The sequence below is a fragment of the Ovis canadensis genome, chromosome 12, assembly GCF_042477335.2.
Source record: "Ovis canadensis isolate MfBH-ARS-UI-01 breed Bighorn chromosome 12, ARS-UI_OviCan_v2, whole genome shotgun sequence".
Lineage (NCBI taxonomy): Eukaryota > Metazoa > Chordata > Mammalia > Artiodactyla > Bovidae > Ovis > Ovis canadensis.
This window is the reverse complement of record NC_091256.1, coordinates 54,690,902-54,710,284: the sequence shown is the minus strand read 5'-3', so window position 1 is coordinate 54,710,284 and position 19,383 is coordinate 54,690,902. Positions and strand designations below refer to the sequence as shown.

The 19,383-nt window shown below is 51.3% G+C and overlaps 1 long non-coding RNA gene across 1 annotated transcript; it reads right to left on the bottom strand.

Moving 5' to 3' along the window:
- Positions 1 to 5,294: 5,294 nt before the first annotated feature.
- Positions 5,295 to 18,540, bottom strand: LOC138416510 (uncharacterized). Its single transcript, XR_011247702.1, has 3 exons — positions 18,285 to 18,540; positions 14,933 to 15,052; positions 5,295 to 7,369 (listed from the first exon to the last, which is right to left on the bottom strand). It is a non-coding gene; the product is annotated as an uncharacterized lncRNA (long non-coding RNA).
- Positions 18,541 to 19,383: the final 843 nt, after the last annotated feature.

The following is a 19,383-nucleotide window of genomic DNA, read 5'->3' as shown; positions in this document are numbered from 1 at the left end:
CTAGGGATGGAGTCAGCCCTCCTCCCGGTCCGAAAGCAGTATTGCCCGCCTCATAGACCCAGGCGTCTGTAAAGAGCCCCCTTTGCAGCTCTCCTCAAATTAGTCTTAATTTTGTGAGCTTGGACTGGGCTGGTGCCTGGACTGATATACTTTCCCTGGAATTTTCTACCTGGAGCTGATGGAAAAGAGTGTTTTTCCTGTGACTCAGAGCTGTTTGTGTGTTTGCCTGGGGAGCAGGCAGCCAGGCCTCCTGTCCCAGAGAAAGAAGCCACTTAGACAAGAGGCACAGAGTTCCAACCATCCTCGTCACCCCTAGGCTTGCTCCACCCGTGTCTTCCCAGTGTTGTGAACCAATCCATCCCACCTCTTTTTCCAACTTAAGATAATATGGATTGGATTTTTGTCAGCTGCTGCATTGTATAGTGGACAGATTATTCTAATGCTACATTGGAAGTCTGATGAGAGGCATGATGAAGGTCTTGGCAAAGCCAGGAGGGCTTCCTGGAGGAGGAGGTGCTGAATTGAGTCCTGAGGGTTAGTACAAGTGCAGGTGAAGCAACCTGAATTGGGTTTGGGGGGCCACACAGCATCCTGAGCTGCCGAGGGTGATAGTCCAAGTTACCATTGTGGGCGGCAGAGGCGACAGAGGCCAGACCTTTGGGCCTTGAAGGCCAGCCAAGGAATATGGACATGACCCCAGGTCGATCTCAGCTTTTCAGATTTCTCGAAAACGTCACTACACAGAGTGAACCACAGGAGAACTTGAACCTCCTAGGACAAAATCTGTGCTCCAGAAGTTGAAGGAAAATATTTTTATGCTAAAACGAATCTGGAGCAGAAAGTAAAATTCCATCCCTTCCCAATATAAAGCACGAGACTCCAGAGATATCTCATGGTGGTCAGGATGGTGTGGGAGGAAACCTGGAGCATCAGTTCCTGGGATAGTGGGGTCATCAAGGGGGCTGCTGACTGGAGAGGGGTCCAGCTGGGTCTGGCTGTGGTGTGAAGGCTCAGCAAGACAGGCATCACCCAGACCACCCAGCCCTGCAGTCATCCATCCACCATCCATCATCCATCCATTTATCCCACACACAACTCATCACTGTGGTGAATGCTGGGGACCCAGACGTGAACAAGGCAGGCAGCATGTGATCTGTCCCTCTTCCACACCAGCATGTGATCTGTCCCGTGATGCCCCCTCCCCAGCGGGCTTCCCTGGTGGCTCAGTGGTAAAGGATCTGCCTGCCGGTGCAGGAGACATGGGTTTGATCCCTGGATGGGGAAGATCCCCTGGAGGAAGAAATGGCAGCCCACTTCAGTATTCTTGCTTGGAGAATCCTGTGGACAGAGGAGTCTGGCAGGCTACAGCCCATGGGGTCACAAAGAGTCAAACACAACTGAGCGCGCGCACACATGCCCTCCTCACTAGCCTAGCAAGGGTCAACTACTCATCTCCATGGCCTTGCAAACAGTTGGCGGCCTGTAAGTGCTTGTTGACTGAGTCAGTACTGCCTCAGGACGTTGCGTGAGGTTGTTTGGCCCTGTGTTTTGGATCAGCACAGAGGACTGGCTCCAAGAGGTCCCGGCTCTGACTCTGCCCACACGGCAGCTCCCCCTCGGGAGGCGCTCCTGCCAAGAGTGATTTCCTTCAGGGCCCGAGGCCCATGCAAACAGCAAGGGTATGCAACGTAGCCTGTGGTATGGTTTCCGCCCCTCGGAAGTATGCTGGGAGCAAGTAGGCAGATCCTACTGTCCTTGGCCTCTCCAGGGTCCCTGGGAGGAGATGGCACGCTATGGGCTTAAGGGTTGGGCTCTGGAGTTAGAAACATCTGGGTTCAGATCCCAGCCCTGATGCTCAGGGGCAGAGAGGCAGCCCAGTGTCACCACTATGATCTTCGGTCTCTACTGCTGGCTGGGAGGGCCAGCCCAGCTTTGAGGGGAGGAGGCCCCGAGCCTGGATCTCATGGTTTCCTGGGCCCTTCAGGAGAGACCCATGGCCAGAGGCACGGGCTCCAGCGGGAGCAGGCCGCGTGCACCCACCACACCTGTTCACCACACAGTAGGGGTCGCTCTGGTGCCAGGGCCTTCGTCTTGCACAAAGCAGGCTCTCAAGTGCTTTGTGGGACTGCTGGGGTGGGACCAGCAGGAGTTCCCGAGAGGCGGCAGTTCTGGGGTTCTGGGGAGCAGGCCAAGGTGTCAGGAAACACTCCACAAGTGGGGAGCCTCAAATTAGGTGTTCAGGAAACACTGCTAGCTGATGTCACACTCACCTCCCCATGTTTGCTGAGCACCTACTGTGTGCCAGGCACTGTGTGACGGGCCTCGGATGGGGCGGAACCTTCTTCAGGGCTTCCCATCTGGTGGTGGAAGAGACGAGGCTCAGGCGATGGGAGAGCCTGGCCGGGTGCGGAGGTCAGGAAAGGCTGCTGTGGGCCTCAGCTCAGCCCCTACCGTGTGCCGGCCTTGGTTTCATGATCCACGGGCCGAGGGCACTGGAGCTGTCAGAACCCCAGAGGATGGTTCCTGTTGTGGTCTGTGCGCGGTCTGGAAAAGAATTTCCAGACGTGAGACAAAGTGAGAGGCGAACAGAGTTTATTAGAGTGGGAGACGCTGTTAGAACAGCAGGCCTGCTCAAGGGAGAGTCGATTCTTTTCACAAGCTAGTAGCCAAATTTTCAGAGCTTCAAGATAGAGAAGTTCCTACTGGAATGGTGGCATTGCTGCTGCTGCTGCTGCTGCTGCTAAGTTGCGTCAGTCGTGTCCGACTCTGTGCGACCCCAGAGACGGCAGCCCACCAGGCTCCCCCATCCCTGGGATTCTCCAGGCAAGAACACTGGAGTGGGTTGCCATTTCTGTCTCCAATGCATGAAAGTGAAAAGTGAAAGTGAAGTCGCTCAGTCGTGTCCGACCCTCAGCGACCCCATGGACTGCAGCCTACCAGGCTCCTCCGTCCATGGGATTTTCCAGGCAAGAGTACTGGAGTGGGGTGCCATTGCCTTCAGCATTAGGTAATTGGTTAGGATGTTATAGGGTGGGTATTTTACCTAATGTGGGATCAGGGAACTGGCTGGTTTAGATCCAGAGGCTCACGGCGAGAGTTGCTATGGAGCTTGGTCAGTCCCAGAGATTTTTATCCTGTGACCTTGGTACAGGGCTTCACACCTGTGACCTTGGTATAGGGCACCACAGTTCTCTCTCGGGTCCTGGCAGCCCTGACGGGATGTGACTCCCAGGTCTCCCTCCCCAGGGGCCTACTGATGACCTGGAAGCCCCTTGGAAGTGCAGAATCTTCGAGAGTGTGGCTGGGGAGGCCAGTTTATCAGCAAAGCTGTCCGTCCAGCAGTTAGTCCTTCCTCCTGCACTTGCCAACGTGCCCAAGCTTCAGCTCCACCTCCTGGGGATCACCCGGAGCCTTGAAGCCCCTGAGGGGAGACGGACCTTCTCTCTTGGGTCTTAGCTGTAGTCCCTGTGTCCTTCCCAGCTGCCCTGAGGGACAGAGGGGACCTCCACACATTCACAGGGCTTCCCAGATGGCTCAGCGGTAAAGAATCCACCTGCCAAAGCAGGAGATGCCAGTTCAATCCCTGGGTCGGGAAGATCCCCTGGAGTGAAAACGAAAGTACCATAGCCTGTCAGGCTCCTCTGTGCGTGGAATTCTCCAGGCAAGAATATTGGAGTGGGTAACCATTCCCTTCTCCCCTGGAGTAGCAAACGCCAACCCACTCCAGTATTCTTGCCTGGAACATTACATGGACAGAGGAGCCTGGCAAGTTACAGTCCATGGGGTCGAAAAGAGTTGGACATGATGGAGCACGTACTCACTCCACACAAGCTACAGAGTCACTGGGGAACATTCTTGCGACTGTCCCTGTCGGCAGAGAGAAACCAACTCAGGTTGACAATCCCACATGTGGCTTCAGGCATCAGCAGCGGAGTCTCTCAGATATGGCTTCCAGAGAGAGCTCAGCCCGCTCTTGGTACACACCAGCTGCCTGGGTGGTCTGGTATCAGAATGAAATCCAGAGGCCAGAAGGAGCCTGGGTTCAAGTTGCCACCAATTTCCGGCAAGTTCCTTCTGGAGCTTCAGGCAAAACTACTGGCTGAGTAGGAAAAAAACAGACCCTTCACTTGAAACCAGATGTTAGCATCTGTCCAGGAAGCCTGGAGTGCTGCAGTCCATGGGGTCGGACACGACTGAGCGACTGAACTGAACTGAACTGCACCAGCCCAGGAGGCGGGCTCCCCCTACTTTCCCCCTTTCCTCCCCCCTCCAATCCTAACTTGCAAGCTGGGTCAGCCACCTCCCCGCCACACGGCAGACGAAGACCCTGTTCAGAGGAAGCAGCTTCTTAGCGGGCACCTAAAAATATTGACTTGGGTTTTTTTCTTTAAATAGAAAGGAAATTCAGCTCACTCCACCCCAGTCCTCCTCCTTCTGGGTAGTGAGTGGCACCCTGGAGACCTCACCCAGACTCAGCTTCCCCGACACTGAGCAGCTATGGCGGTCTGGGAGATGGAGCGAGGCCAGGGTGGAGGACAGGGAGGGACTCGCTCACTCCTGAGGGCAGATTCCTGGAGCAGGGTGGGAGGGCCTGACTGACATTTAAAAAAAAATTATTTGCCTGCGCCAAGTCTTAGTTTCTTTCGGCATGCACTATCTTCCGTTGCAGCATTCGAACCCTGAGTTGTGTCATGTGGGATCTAGTTCCCTGACCAAGGATGGAACCCACACCGCCTGAAATGGGAGCGTGGGGTCTTAGCCACTGGACCATCAGGAAAGTCACAGACCCAATGTCCAAAGCACCGTAAGTCTGGAGGCCCCGGGCATCTCTGTGACCTAGGAATCACAGGATGAAGGCATAAATGACCCGATGCCCCGGGACACCTGGCTTACTGACCTGGTCTCCTTCAGATCTTCCAGGCAGCTGGCAGCCGGGCAGGAGCTCTCCCTCTGGCTCAGACCCCTGGGCTCTGTGCTCTGCCTGGGCCTGACGGCCCTGCTGCCATGTCTCAGTGGCCGGCTCAGGTGGGTCCTCAGCACATGGGGAAGAACTACCCCAGGGCCCCCTCCAGACAGGATACCTGTCTTGATTCTGAGCCACCATGGAACACTCCAGAGAGATGCTTGTGCTCAGACTGGACCGTCTCCAAGAGAGGAGTGAAGGGAGAACCACGTGTGGAGGAGTATGGCCCCCAGGTCCGAGCGCAGATAGGTCTGGGTGAACACAGGAAGCTGGCCAGCGGGATGCCTTGGGGAAAGGAGACGGGGGATCCCTTTGTACCATTTGAAGCTCCTTTTTTGGACTCGATTTGTGTTTTAATCAAAACAGTGCATGCAAATAATTTTTAACATTTCAGCGTAAAGTAAAACAAGTAAAGCAAAATTCCCCAGCAATTTCCTGTCCCACCCCTCCCTACGCCCAGTTGCTATACCCAAGAGGTGGTTACTTACAATTATTTTCTAGCTATTTCTGCTGATATTCACAGCTGTATTTCTCAACAGTTTGTTTATTTTTTCACTATGACATCATCCAAATGTAAGAAACCATATCGAATAATGGCTAAGATGCTGACTTTCGAGCCAGATTACTTGGGTTCAAATCTAGACTCTGCCACTTACTAGTAGAACAAGAATGAATAAGTTATTTATCTCATCATGCCTCAGATTTCTTATTATAATGTGGGATAGTAATATTTGCCCCATGGGGCTCATGTAAGGAGTAAATAATTTACACATGTACTTTGGGCCTGACATGAAGTAATCTCTCAGTAAGTGTTGGCCATCAACATCATTTATTATTATCATCTTTCACGAGAGATGAGAATCCACACTCTCTCCTTCCAACTTCATGATATAGTTAGATCACTATGTTTTTTGTATTTTTTTTTTTTAATTTTTGGCTGTGCTGGGTCTTGACGGCAGCACTCAGGCTTTATTTGTGGCACTTGGGAGCTTCTCTCTAGTTGTGGTGTTTGGGCTTCTCTGCTTGCAACACAAGCACACAGGCTTGGAAGTCGTGTTACACAGGCTTCATTGCCCTGTGTCATGTGGGATGTTAGTTCCCCGATCAGAGATCCAACCCAAGTCCTCTGCCTTGCTAGGTAGATTCTTAACCATTGGATCACCGGGGGAGTCCCCACCATTTTGATTAAATAAACATTTATTGTATTTATTGTATTTATCTGATGGCTCCAATGGTAAAGAATCTGCCTGCAATGCAGGAGACCAGAGTTCGACCCCTGGGTTAGGAGGATCCCCCGGAGAAGGAAATGGCAACCCACTCCAGTGTTCTTGCCTGGAGAATTCCGTGGACAGAATTCCTCCTCCAAGACAGAGGAGCCTGGCGGGCTACAGTCTGTGGAGTCACAAAGAACCCGCCGTGACTGAGTGACTAAACACATACGTACGCAAGCACCTAAACATCACTTATAGCCGAGCCACATAGTACACTATGATTAAATTTCTTTTCTGGTGTGTGTTTTGCTGTTTTCCTGTAGTTAATTATTGCCTTGTCTTTTAATATTCTATCAAGTCCCCGAGAAAACTGTGACTCCCCTCTCAACACAGGCATCCACCAGTTCCTTCTGGAGCCTTGTGGCCTCCAGCTCCAACCCTGCGTGATTACTCCCTGAGCGAGGCTCCACCATCGGCAAGGGCCATGAGAATGAACACCCAGATCCTGGCTTCTAAATCTTCCTCTCCAGCAAAAGGAACCAGGGCTCCTTGGGAAAATGGCTGTAGCAGGGCAAGCATGAAATGAGCCTGGAACATCTCGCTGTGTAGGAAAGGACGAGCACGAAGGGTAGTTGTGAAATGGGTCTTTCTGCTCTGAAGGCCGTTATTGGGTCGACTGGCAGAACTCGCAGGGTCTGAGGATTAGATATGTTCACATCCCAAAGTGAGGCTCCTGATTTGAATGGATGCATTGTGCTTAGGTAGGGGAGTAGCCTTGTTCTGGGGGGCGTTGAGGGATCATGTCAGAACTCTCAAGTGATTCAAGAATTTTTAATGATTCTTGGTTTTACTATTGTTGTTCCGCTGGGTCTTCACTGCTGCTTTCTCGCTGAGGGCTTTCTCTAGCAGCAAGCGGGGGCTACTCTCCAGTTGTGGTGCTTGGGCTTCTCGGTGCGGTGGCTTCTCTTGCTGAGCACAGGCTTCAGTGCTCGCAGCACGTGGACTCAATCGTGGCGCATGGGATTACAGCACATGCTGCTGTTGCCCTGCAACAAGTGGAATCTTCCTGGACCAGGGATTAAACCCGTGCCCCCTTCATTGGCAGGCAGAGTCTTATCCACTGTACCACCAGGGAAGTCCAAGAAAAAAAAATTCTTTACATTGTTCTTGCAACTTTCCTGTGAGTTTCATGTCACTGAAAAACAACAGCAAAATTATTAGTAAAGGTAGAGAGTTGTTAGGGAAGTGGTCGTACCTTCTCTTTGCTGTAGCAGCCCACAGATGATGGAGATGCTACTAGTCTGGGTCCCTTAGTGAGGAGAAGGCAGGGCTTCCCTATAGTGAGATGAACTTGGAGTGTGGGTGTTAAGTCAAAACTCTGAGCTCTGGGGGACTGGTACCATCATAATCTCACCTATCCTGACCAGGTTGGAGGCTCTGCTCAAATATCTGCCATCCTTGGCTCCCCCTCACCTTTGAAAGTGAGGCTTAGAAAGCAGAGGGGGGGGACTTAACCTGACAGTCCAGAGGTTGAGGATCCGCCTGCCCATGCAAGGGACATGGGTTTGACCCCAGTCCAGGGAGATTCCACATGTCTTGGGGCAAATAAGCCCTTTCTCCACAACTACTGAGCCCGTGCTCTAGAGCCCGAATGCCACAGCGCAACAAGAGAAGCCACCACTGAATGAGAAGCCTGAGTAGGGGGATGGGAGAGCGAGAGTGTTGCTTATCCACGGGGGGAAGTGCACTTGTTTGTTGAGGGCCCTCAACTGTGAGAATCTATAGGTCTTTGCTCTTGGATGGTTTAGTTTTTCCCCCAAAGATCCCTCTGGTTTCTTGTCTTTGGATGAAAAGCTTGGTCGCCAGTGCCCTGGGAGCTGGTGAAAGAAGCAGGGTTGCCACTGTTACCAACCAAGCTTGAGTTCACTCACCCACTCACAGTAAAGCCAGTCTACTACCCCCGGGTTGTGGTGAAGGACAGTTCAGTGTTTACTGCAGGCACCAAGCAAGGAGTCTAGGCAACTGGTGCATAAAAGGCCTGAACTCCCCAAAAGCTTTCAGGGAAAGTATATTTTTTTTTTTAAAAAAAGAGACAGGGTGAGACTTCCTTGGTGGCACAGTGGATGAGAATCTGCCTGCCAATGAAGGGATCACGAGTTTTGTCCCTGGTCCGGAAAGATTACACATGCCTCAGAGCAACTAAGCTGCCCACCCTAGAGCCTGTGCTCCACCACGAGAGAAGCCATGGCGATGAGAAGCCTGTGCACCATGGTGAAGAGTAGCTCCCACTTGCCACAACTAGAGAAAGCTAGAGCAAAGCAATGAAGATCCAGAAAAAGATAGGGGAGGGGAGGGGGGTTGTGATCAGTTTGTGGACATTCTTCTGATTGGTTGTGATTGGTGAGTGGTGAGGTAAGTGGGAGTCAGCATCATTAACCTTCTGGTTCCAACCAGCCTGGGGTCTGCATGCATATGGGCAGTATATAGTTATCTTCTACCTGCTGTGGGTTTTGCGTGTGCTTAGTTACTCAGTCCTGTCCAACTCTTTGCCACCCTTAGGACTGTAGCCCGCCAGGCTCCTCTGTCCATGGGATTTTTCAGGCAAGAATACAGGAATGGGTTGCCATTTCCTCCACCAGGGGATCTTCCTAGCCCAGGGATTGAAGCTGAGTCTTCTGGATCTCCTGCATTGCAGGTGAATTCTTAACCTGCTGAGCCGTTGGGGAGGGCTTCCCTGGTGTCTCGGATGGTAAAGAATTTGCCTGCAATGCAGGAGACCTGGGTTTGATCCCTGTGTTAGGAAGATCCCCTGGAGAAAGGAATGGCTTCCCACTCCAGTATTCTTGCCTGGAGAATTCCATGGACAGAGGAGCCTGGCGGGCTATAGTCCATGGGGTCACAAAGAGTTGGACATGACTGAGTGACTTTCACTTTCCATCAGGGAAGGTCATGGTGTATCTGCAAAATAGCTCAAAGGTTCAGCTCAGTTCAGTTCAGTTGCTCAGTCATGTCCGACTTTTTGCGACCCCATGGACTGCAGCACACCAGGCCTCCCTGTCCGTCACCAACTCCTAGAGTTTACTCAAACTCATGTCCATTGAGTTGGTGATGCCATCCAACCATTTCATCCTCTGTCGTCCCCTTCTCTTCCCGCCTTCAATCTTTCCCAGCATCAGGGTCTTTTCAAATGAGTCAGTTATTTGCATCAGGTGGCCAAAGTATTGGAGTTTCAGCTTCAGCATCAGTCCTTCCAATGAATATTCAGGACTGATTTCCTTTAAGTTGGACTGGTTGGATCTCCATGCAGTCCAAGGGACTCTCAAGAATCTTCTCCATTCTGTGCAACTGAACCACAGTTCAAAAGCATCAATTCTTCAATGCTCAGCTTTCATAATAGTCCAACTCTTACATCCATACATGACTACTGGAAAAACAATAGCTTTGCCTAGACGGACCTTGGTTGGCAAAGTAATGTCTCTACTTTTTAATATGCTGTCTAGGTTGGTCATAACTTTTCTTCCAAGGAGCAAGCAATTAATTTCATGGCTGCAGTCACCATCTGCAGTGATTTTGGAGTCCCCCAAAATGAAGTCTGCCACTGTTTCCCCATCTATTTGCCATGAAGTGATGGGACCAGGTGCCATAATCTTAGCTTTCTGAATGTTGTTTTAAGCCAACTCTTTTCACTCTCCTATTTCACTTTCATCAAGAGGCTCTTCAGTTCTTCACTTTCTGCCTTAAAGGTAGTGTCATCTGCATATCTGAGGTTACTGATGTTTCTCTCGGCAATCTTGATTCCAGCTTGTGCTTCATCCAGTCCAGCATTTCTCATGATGTACTCTGCATATAAGTTAAATAAGCAGGGAGACAATATACAGCATTGACATAATCCTTTCCTGATTTGGAAATGGTCTGTTGTTTCACGTCCACTTCTAACAGTTGCTTCTTGGCCTCCATACGATTTCTCAGGAGGCAGGTCAGGTGTCTGGTATTCCCATCTCTTTCAGAATTGTCCACAGTTTGTTGTGATCCACACAGTCAAAGGCTTTGGCATAGTCAATAAAGCAGATGTTTGTCTGGAACTCTTTTGCTTTTTTGATGTCAAAGGACATGGCTAAGCATATTATCTGTAGTCCTTGAGGAGCAACTAAAGGTCCCTGGCTTTGTTTAATGGCTAAACTATGATTATTTTGCCTTGCTTGATTGTTTTCCTCCAATCTGATTCCCACTCAGCAGTGGAAGTGATATATGCAAAATGTGTATCGGAATAATTAACGTGCTCACAAGGCTCTAGGCAGTATGCCTTCTGCCTGTCTCTTCAGCCCACATGAATGTCCCCTCCCCTATCTCTCCTGGCTCCTCCAACTCCCTGCTGCAGCTCCTCCAAGTGTCAAGCTCCCACCTGCATGAAGCATCGTCCCAGCATCTGCCTGGATTTTCCTTCCTTGCCTGCTAGTCATCCTCTGCCTCTTCTCCAGCTCTCAGCTCTCATCCTATCTGACCCGATTCTGTCTTCCCATTGCATGCTGTCCCATGTACCCCTTCCTCTGTAGACTTGTCACAGGAGTTATTTTCACTCTTACTTTACTCTGAACTCAGCACACTGTAGGCTCTTGCATCAGTCAGCTGTTGCTGCATAACAAACCACCCTAAAACACAGTAGCTTCCAGCCACAAATCATTTCTTCTCACTCACATTTCTGCAGCATGGCTGGGGGCCAGTTGCTCCCACCAGGCTTGACTGGGTGACTTTGCTTTGGAATCTCGGGCTCCCTGAAGCGGCTCAGAGCTCTGTTCTATGCATTCATCCCAAGGAAGAAGGGGTAGCAGAGACCCTTGAGAAGCTCTTCTCCTGGTGATCACAGAGGTGCCAAGAAATAGAGCCCAGTGGTGCAGGCTCATTTCAGTCTCTGTATCCCACACTGCTCACATCCCATTGGCCTAAACAAGTCTGAGTTCCAGGTCACAGGGGTTGGGGGGGGGGGGGACCATCTCCAGTGGCTGGGGTAGAGGACAATAAATATTTCTCTCCAGCAGTTTTCAATCAGCATTTGCTTGAGCAAGATCAAGCGTATGGGAATAAACAGATGCAGAATTCCAGGAGGGTCCTGCATGCTTTGCAAGTTTGATAGGCCCAGTGCTGGCCTTCAGGAAAGTGTCTGGGAGATTTAATGCAAAGGTCAACATTAAGATCCCATGGAAGAGTATTGAGTTGCCCATCCAATTTCATCATGGCCGCAGAGGGAAATCCTGGGGGTGGACTCTCTCCTCACTTTCCTAATTGCTCTAGTGATTTCTCCTTTCATTACACTGACCCTGTAGATGCCCCACAGCCCACAGCCCACAGCCGGCCAGCGGTCAGCCCTGGGTGTGCTGCCGGAGAGAGCGTGCTGCCCTGCCGGCCACACCCAGCAGTGCCCTGCTTTCCCCCTTCTCCTCTCAATGACAGACGGCGTGTTCCTATGTCTGGAAGTCACCTCTCAGACCCTGTTCCCAGGGTCAGGCAGGAGGCTAACCGAAGCTTCCCTGCTCAGCCTGGAACTTTGGCTGGGCAGCCTTTTCTACTCACGGAATCCTCCTCCACTATAGGTTTGGATACCTTCATTCTTTCTCTCTTTAAAAGTTTATTTGTTTACTTTGGGTTGTGCTGGGTCTCGGTTGCCACCCAGGCTTTTTCTCCAGTTTCGGTGATCGGGGTCTACCCTCTTGTTGTGGAGCACGGGCTCTCGGGCATGCAGGCTTCAGGAGTTTTGGCTCGTGGGCTCTGGAGCACAGATTCAATGGTTGTGGTGCGTGTGGTGCCTAGTTTCAGGTGCTCCATGGCACGTGGGCATCCTCCCAGACCAGGGATTGAACCTCTGCCTCCTGCACTGTGAGGGAGATTCTTCACCACTGAGCCACCAGGGAAGCCCCTGGATACCTTAATTCTTTCTTCTTCCAACCTGCTCTCTCCTGGAGAGACATATTCAGGACACTGCCAGTGAGCATATAGAACCAGCATCACCAATTCCCAGCCAGAAAGTGCCAGGCTTTTTGCAGAAAAGTAAAAGGACTGATGCTGTAAGCCCTTGGAGGCATTTTGCCAACAGTGAGGCAGAATGGGAGCTGATTCATCTCATTCTCCAAACTGGTCTCTTGTGGGATCAATGCTAAATCTTAAAAGCTTGCAGCACAGGATGGGAGCTCACTCCCACTAAAATGCTTGCTTAATGAGTGTCGTAGTAGAGCCTCTAGCTGGAAGACTGGGTATCCAGAGATGAGCATGGAATAGAGAGGTCAAAGCTGAGTCCGGACTCATTTTCAAGGGATCGACCAAACATGGCAAACTGCTGTGGGGGAACAGGAAGGAAATATGAGTCCCTGACTATCAGAGGTCTCTGCTCTGTCATTTGGGACAACAGGTGACCTTTCTAGAACCTTTTCATAGAGATTTTAAAATGTATATATTTGTTTATTTGGTTGTACCAAGTCTTAGTTGGAGCATGTGAGCTCTTAACTGCGGCATGCAAACTCTTAGTTGCATCATCTGGGATCTAGTTTCCTGACCAGGGATCAAATCTGAGCCCCCTGAATTAGGAGCACGGAGTCTTAGCCACAGGACCACCAGGGAAGTCCCATATATAGAGAGTCTTAACGGTCGAACTGAGTCCACTCGCATACACGTTTGTTCCTAAAGAAAAACAGTCCACAGAGCAAACTTCTATAAAATGACTCTTTCTTACCACTTGTTCCTCTCTGACGTGATCTCATTTACTGTTTATTTTCTGTCTCTCCCCCTCCCGTGGAAATTCCCTGAGCTAAGGAGCCTGGTCCCTTTTGTTTACTCCTCTCTCTCCAGCCTGCAGAATAGTGCTGCTCAATACTTATTCATTCAGTTCTTCAATATTTAGTAAAAGAATAAATACTTGGAGAGGTGCTTCACTTGTATTGGCATTTGACTATAATATTGAAGATATTCCCATGGGGGAAAAATACACTGAAAGACTATTGAAAATGTCCAGTGGAGAGTCAAGATAGGCATCAAGGTCTCAGCCAGCTCACTTCTAGGCACTAAAAGTGTTTTCGAAGAACTGTACAGTAATTATTGTGACAAATCCAAGGTCATCTACTCATTTCTTCTCAAGGTCATAGGAACTCTCCTCAAGCCTGGTTGCTACCCAATATCTCATTTAAAGTAGCTGAGGACTTCCCTGGTGGTCCAATGGTTAAGACTCCATGCTTCCAATGCAGGGGGCACAGGTTTGATTTCTGGTCAGAGAACTAATATCCCACATGCCACATGATGCAGCTAAAAAAAATAAAAAATAAAAAATTAACCCCGGAAACTGCTCAACATCACCCCTTTGTTCTGATAACCAGCAGTGTCTGATAGAGCTACACTGCAATATTACACTCTGCCAGCAGGCGTCACTGTCTGCTAATTATGTGATCAGGAGTGAACCCCAGAAGAGTTAAAAAAGAGAATGTGCCAACCAAGAGACATGAAGAATCCACTTGCCAATGCAGGAGACACGGGAGACTCGGTTCGATTTCTGATCAGGAAGATCCCCTAGAATAGGGAATGGCAACCCACTCCTGTATTCTTACCCAGGAAACGCTATGAGCAGAGCAGGGCAGGCTACATTTCATGGGGGCACAGAGAGCTGGACATGACTGACTGTGCACATGCGCATTAACTCACGAACGCTCTAAGATCAAAGTTCTGAAAGGTAAGGGCTACTCTACTTCAGTTTCACTTCATGACATCTCGTATTAAGGGTGCAGAATGGTCTAAATCTGAACAACACGTTTCAGTTCTTTTTGTTCTGGTGGATTTTGTCACACTTTTGTGTTACGGATCCTATGCTTTTCTAGAGAACTTTTTTAATTGTTAATAATAGTATCTCTGACTCACTTTGTTGTACAGCATCAAGTAACACAACACTGAAAAACAATTATACTCCAATAATAAAGTAATAATATTTAGAATGCGTCTATTATCTTGACATTCCTCAAAACTTTCTGCATTTCATTTTAACACAATACCTTGCACATGTTGTGCTCAAAATATTTGTGGCATGACTGGTACCCATCCCCCACCACCAAATTCTGGGAAACATGTAGAGCAGTTCAACAGAGGAGGAAACTGGGTCCTAAAAAGATTAGGTAAGTTGCCCAAGGTTACACAGCTGGTGAATGACAGTGCCTGCTGGAAGATTCTTTTTTTTTTTTTTCTTCTGTAAACTACTGGAAGATTCTTGAGACTACAAGGAGATCAAACCAGTCAATGCTAAAGGAAATCAACCCTGAGTATTCATTGGAAGGACTGAGGCTGAAGTTGAAGCTCCAATACTTTGGTCACCTGACAGGAAGAGTCGACTCAATGGAAAAGACCCTGATGCTGGGAAAGATTGACAGCAGGAGGAGAAGAGGGTATTAGAGGATGACATGGTTAGATAGCATCACCAACTCAACGGACATGAGTTTGAGCAAGTTCTGGTAGATAGTGAAGGACAGAGAAGCCTGGTGAGTTGCAGTCCACGGGGTTGCAAAGAGTCGGACGTGACTTAGCTACTAAAAAACATCAATCAAGACTACACAGCTGGTGAATGGCAGCTGGGGTTTGCATTACTTGTCTAATACCAAATCTCTTGTCCCTTCCCTTCAAACAGCAAAAGGGACTCAGAGACAATGGGAGCCCCGAAGAGGCAGGAGCTTGTGAAGGCAGCAGAAGTCTGCTCTAAAGGCTTGCAGTGTGTCTGGGATAACTCTGGACAGACCTTTTATCATCACAGTCAGCAGCTGAGAGACTTCTTTGGTGGTCCAGTGGTTAAGACTCCAAGCTTCCACTGCAAGGGGCATGGGTTCGATCCCTGGTCAGGGAACTAAGATCCGGCATGCTGTGTGGTGTGGCCACAAGAGAAAAAAAGAAAAAAGAAAAAGCAGCTGACAGTTAATTTGTTATCTAACAATTTCTCCCCATAATTTTCCTGAAACAGATTAGAGAAGGGAGCGGACTGTGCTTATGCAAGTGATGAAATGTAAGTGGAGGTGGAGGTGCAGTTGCGGGAGGAGATGACACCACCAGAAGCCCAGAATCATGCCCCCTCTCTACTCAGCCCCATGGAATGACAGATAAGTGGTTTAAGACTTGAGTCAGTCTTCAAATTCCTGGATGGTTATCTGCTGATGTCACAATATGTAACAACCCTGATACTGGGAAAGACTGAAGGCCAAGACAGAATGGGGCGGGAGAAGATGAGATGGTTAGATGGCATCACCGACTCAATGGACGTGAATTTGAGTGAGTTCTGGGAAATATTCAAGGACAGGGAAGCCTGGTGTGGTGCAGACCAGGGGGCTCACAAAGAGTTGGACACGACTTAGGGACTGAACAACAACCTGTATCTTTTTAACAAAACAATACTGTTCGTGCTGATAGGATGAGTATACACCCCTTTCATACAATCTGGACTCCACTATTGCTCAACACTGTTCCAGGTCACTGCGGGATGACCAGCTTCCAAGCATCGGTCGGCCTACCTGCCCACGTCTGGAGGAGAGGAAGCCTCACTCCCTAGGGATTCCTCTGGGAAATTTAGGTCAGTGTGATCTCATTACCCAACTGGATCAGAGCTGATATGTGTGGGAGTGCTGAGGCTGTCTTACCCTGAAAGTGTAAGGGTGTGTTTCAGGGTCCTCACATCAAAGGTGGGGTCTCAGGTCCCAGATGGATGGACTGCCACTTGAATTATACCTTGGTCTGCCTCAGTCTAAATTTCCTAAAGGAAATCAACCCTGGATATTCACTGAAAGGGCTGATGGTGAAGCTGAAGCTCTAATACTTTGCCCACCTGATGCGAAGAGCCCACTCATTGGAAAAGACTCTGATGCTGGGAAAGATTGAAGGCAGGAGGAGAGGAGGGCAACAGAGGATGAGATGGTTGGATGGCATCACTGACTCAGTGGATATGAGTTTGAGCAAACTCTGGGAGATGGTGAAGGACAGGGAAGCCTGGTGTGCTGCAGTCCATGGGGTTGCAGAGTCGGACATGACTTGATGACTGAACAATAACAACAATAAAGTTGAACTCCAAGCTCTGCTACGACGAGGCCTTTCACCAGTTACTCCTGCTAATGCCGGAATCTTGGCCTCTGGGCAGTGGTGCTGAACTACAGTTTTGGGTGACATAGAAAAGAATACCCTTATTGCTTTGCCAGGCAAAGGAGGCCTCTGTGGGCTCCTGTCTTTGAAAACTCTGTGTCTCAACACTGGAGGATTTGATGAGGAGTTTTATAACAATAGTACAAGGGTGGGGTTGCTGGTAAGCCTAGGCTGTGTACAGGGCCTGCAGTCCTTTGATCTGGTCTCAGATGATCTTTATTTTTAAAATTTTTGGCCACACAGTCAGGCATGTGGGATCTTAGTTTCCCCACCAAGGACTGAACCCAAGTCCCCTACAATGAAACAGAGGAGTCTTAACCACTGGACTGCCGGGGAAGTCCACCAGGTAATCTTTTTGATGGACTTTGGCTTCTTCAGTCTGGCCTCAGGTGGTCTCCCAAGGCATGGAGAATGCTGACATCTTCCATTTGTTGGGTTTCAATTCTATGTACTCAGTGTACTCAGTCATGTCTGACTCTGTGTCACCCCATGGACTGCAGCCCACCAGGCTCCTCTGTCCATGGAATTTTCAAGGCAAAACACTGGAGTGAGTTGCCACTTCCTACTCAAGAGGATCTTCCCCACCCAGGGATGGAACCTGAGTCTGTTGTGTCTCCTGCATTGGCAGGCAGATTCTTTACCACTCATGCCCCATCAAGGGCTTTAAGATACTGTTAAGTGTGTCCCTTGGGCTTCCCTGGTGGCTCAGATGGAGACCCGGGTTCGATTCCTGGGTCGGGAAGATCCCCTGGAGAAGGAAATGGCAATCCACTCCAGCACTCTTGCCTGGAAAATCCCATGGACAGAGGAGCCTGATAGGCTACAGTCCACGGGGTCGCAAAGAGTCGGACACGACTAAGCGACTTCACTTTCACTTCACTTTCAAGTGTGTCCCTTGAGGCAGAATGAGGACCCTACCCCAAGGCTGTTTCTTGGTTGTTCCTCCCTTGACTCTGCATCGCCCCTCTTCCCGGATATGCAACTGCTTGAAACAGCCCTTTAGAACTCAGGGGAGGTGCTGGAGGCTGAACGGAAAGGCTCCCTGTGCCCAGGAACCCCTACAGGGCTCACTGTCTGATCTCTACAATCAGTGTAACAGTTCTGCCCTTACAGTATGGTAAAGATGAAATTAGAGCAACATTCTTCTTAACAGCTTCTCCAATGTGCATCTTCCATGCCCTTGTGAACACTACTACACACTACTGTGGGTGGAGGAATGTAAAGAGATTCTTTAAAAAGTTCTTTCTTTAAAATCTTCCCAGTTCTAGAGTGCAAGTGACTGCTCTGTTGAGGGGAGTGGAGGAAAACTCCTTCGCTGGCTACTGACACTTTTACACGGACAAGTCTTGGTGGGGTCGGGGTGGTGGGTACCCACGTGGCACTCTTTCATTCATTCAACAAACATTCATGGGGAACCACCAGCTGTATGCTCAAGCCCATCAAGAAGCTGGTGATGCCCCGGTACTGGCCCCCCAGGGTCTGGGAATCCCAAGACACCCTCCCTGGGCCCACCTAGATGGAAATGCCTCAGTGGGGGGTGGGCTCCAGCAGGACTGACAGCCCTTGGATCATCTGCTGGCCAAAGAACTTTTAGTTTCTGATCATTTGAGATGAGGGTTTCCTAGGTGGCTCAGCAGAAAAGAATCCACATGCAGTGCAATAGACGTGGGTTCGATCCCTGGGTGGGAAGATCTCCTGGAGAAGGCAATGACGACCCACTCCAGTATTCTTGCCTGGAAAATCCCATGGACACAGGAGCCTGGTGGGCTACAGCCCAGGGGGTTGCAAAGAGCCGGACAGGACTGAGCGACTAAACAACAAGCAAAGCCTTGCTGCCAGAGTTATTGAAATAACCCTGACCCTCCCAAGAGACCAAAAAAAATATTATTAGTAAGCCCCCGCACCCCGCCCCCACGCTGGCCCAGCACCGCTGCAGCCCTCCGGGTGTTGCAACCAAGGCCTCTTACCCAGCGGAGGCTGCCCAGCGTTTCCCAAAGACGCCTCCGGAGGGACCACAGCCTCGGCGCCGCCCGGAGCGCCCCGATGGCCTCCGGGTGGGGCGATGGAGCAGGCAGAGGAGGGGGGCGGCGGCAGAGGCGGTGGAACGACCGCCGGGCACGTGACACACCACCCGCCCCGCGCCCCAGCCGCGGGCCCAGCCGCGGGCCCAGCCGCGCACGGCGCCCCCCGCGCGGCCGCCTGAGCCCCAGCCGGGGGCGGGGCGAGGCGAGAAGAAGAGGGGAGGGGAGGGGAGGGGCGGGACGGGGGCGGGCTGGCCCCGCCCCTAGCTCGTTCCTTTTTCACTTTAAAGCCTTCGGTTGCATTTTCTTCTTTGCACCGAAGTCGCGCTCCGGCATCCAGCGCGCTCGCAGCAGGCACCAGGCTCCAGCGCTGGCGCCGGGGCCGCGGGGAGGAGGCGACTTCGCTCCCTGCGGCGGGAAGCCTCCTCGGTCCCGGAGAGCGGGCGGCGGCGGCGGCAGCCTCCCCGGAGCGGTAGGCAGGGCCGGGCACGGGGAATGGGTGGGTTGGGGGTCCCAGCCGGGCGCGCGCTAGAATCGCAGCACCTGGGGACCGAGTGGGCACCTGGGCGCGGGGCTGGGGTGGCGTCTCGCCTGGAGACCCGGTACCGGTGCATGGGGAGCCCTTCTCTAGGCATGAGTCCCAGGAGAGGGGCCTGGGGCGCCGCCCAGCGCTGCTGCGGGTGCTGCCCGTGCAGGCGCGGGCAGGTCGCACGGCCCCGGGCCCCACCTGCGGGGACGAGACGGGGCGGGAGTCTAGGAGGCCCCGGAGACCGTCGGACCCGGAATTGAGCCTTGGCGACTGCAGACCTAAGAAGGAGCCCGGGACGCACGGCGGCCCCCGGCGACTTCTAGGTGGCCGGACTCCGGGGGGTGGCCTCAGGATCATCCCTGCGGCGGAGGCCGGGGCGCCGACCTGCCCCTTCCGCTCAGGGGCAGCCCGACCCCGCTCCACGGAGTTACTTTCGCTTTTCCCGCCAGCGGGGGCCGGGATCCGCAGGGCGGCCCAACTAGCACCCTCGGGGGTCGCCAGCTCCGCCGGCGGCGC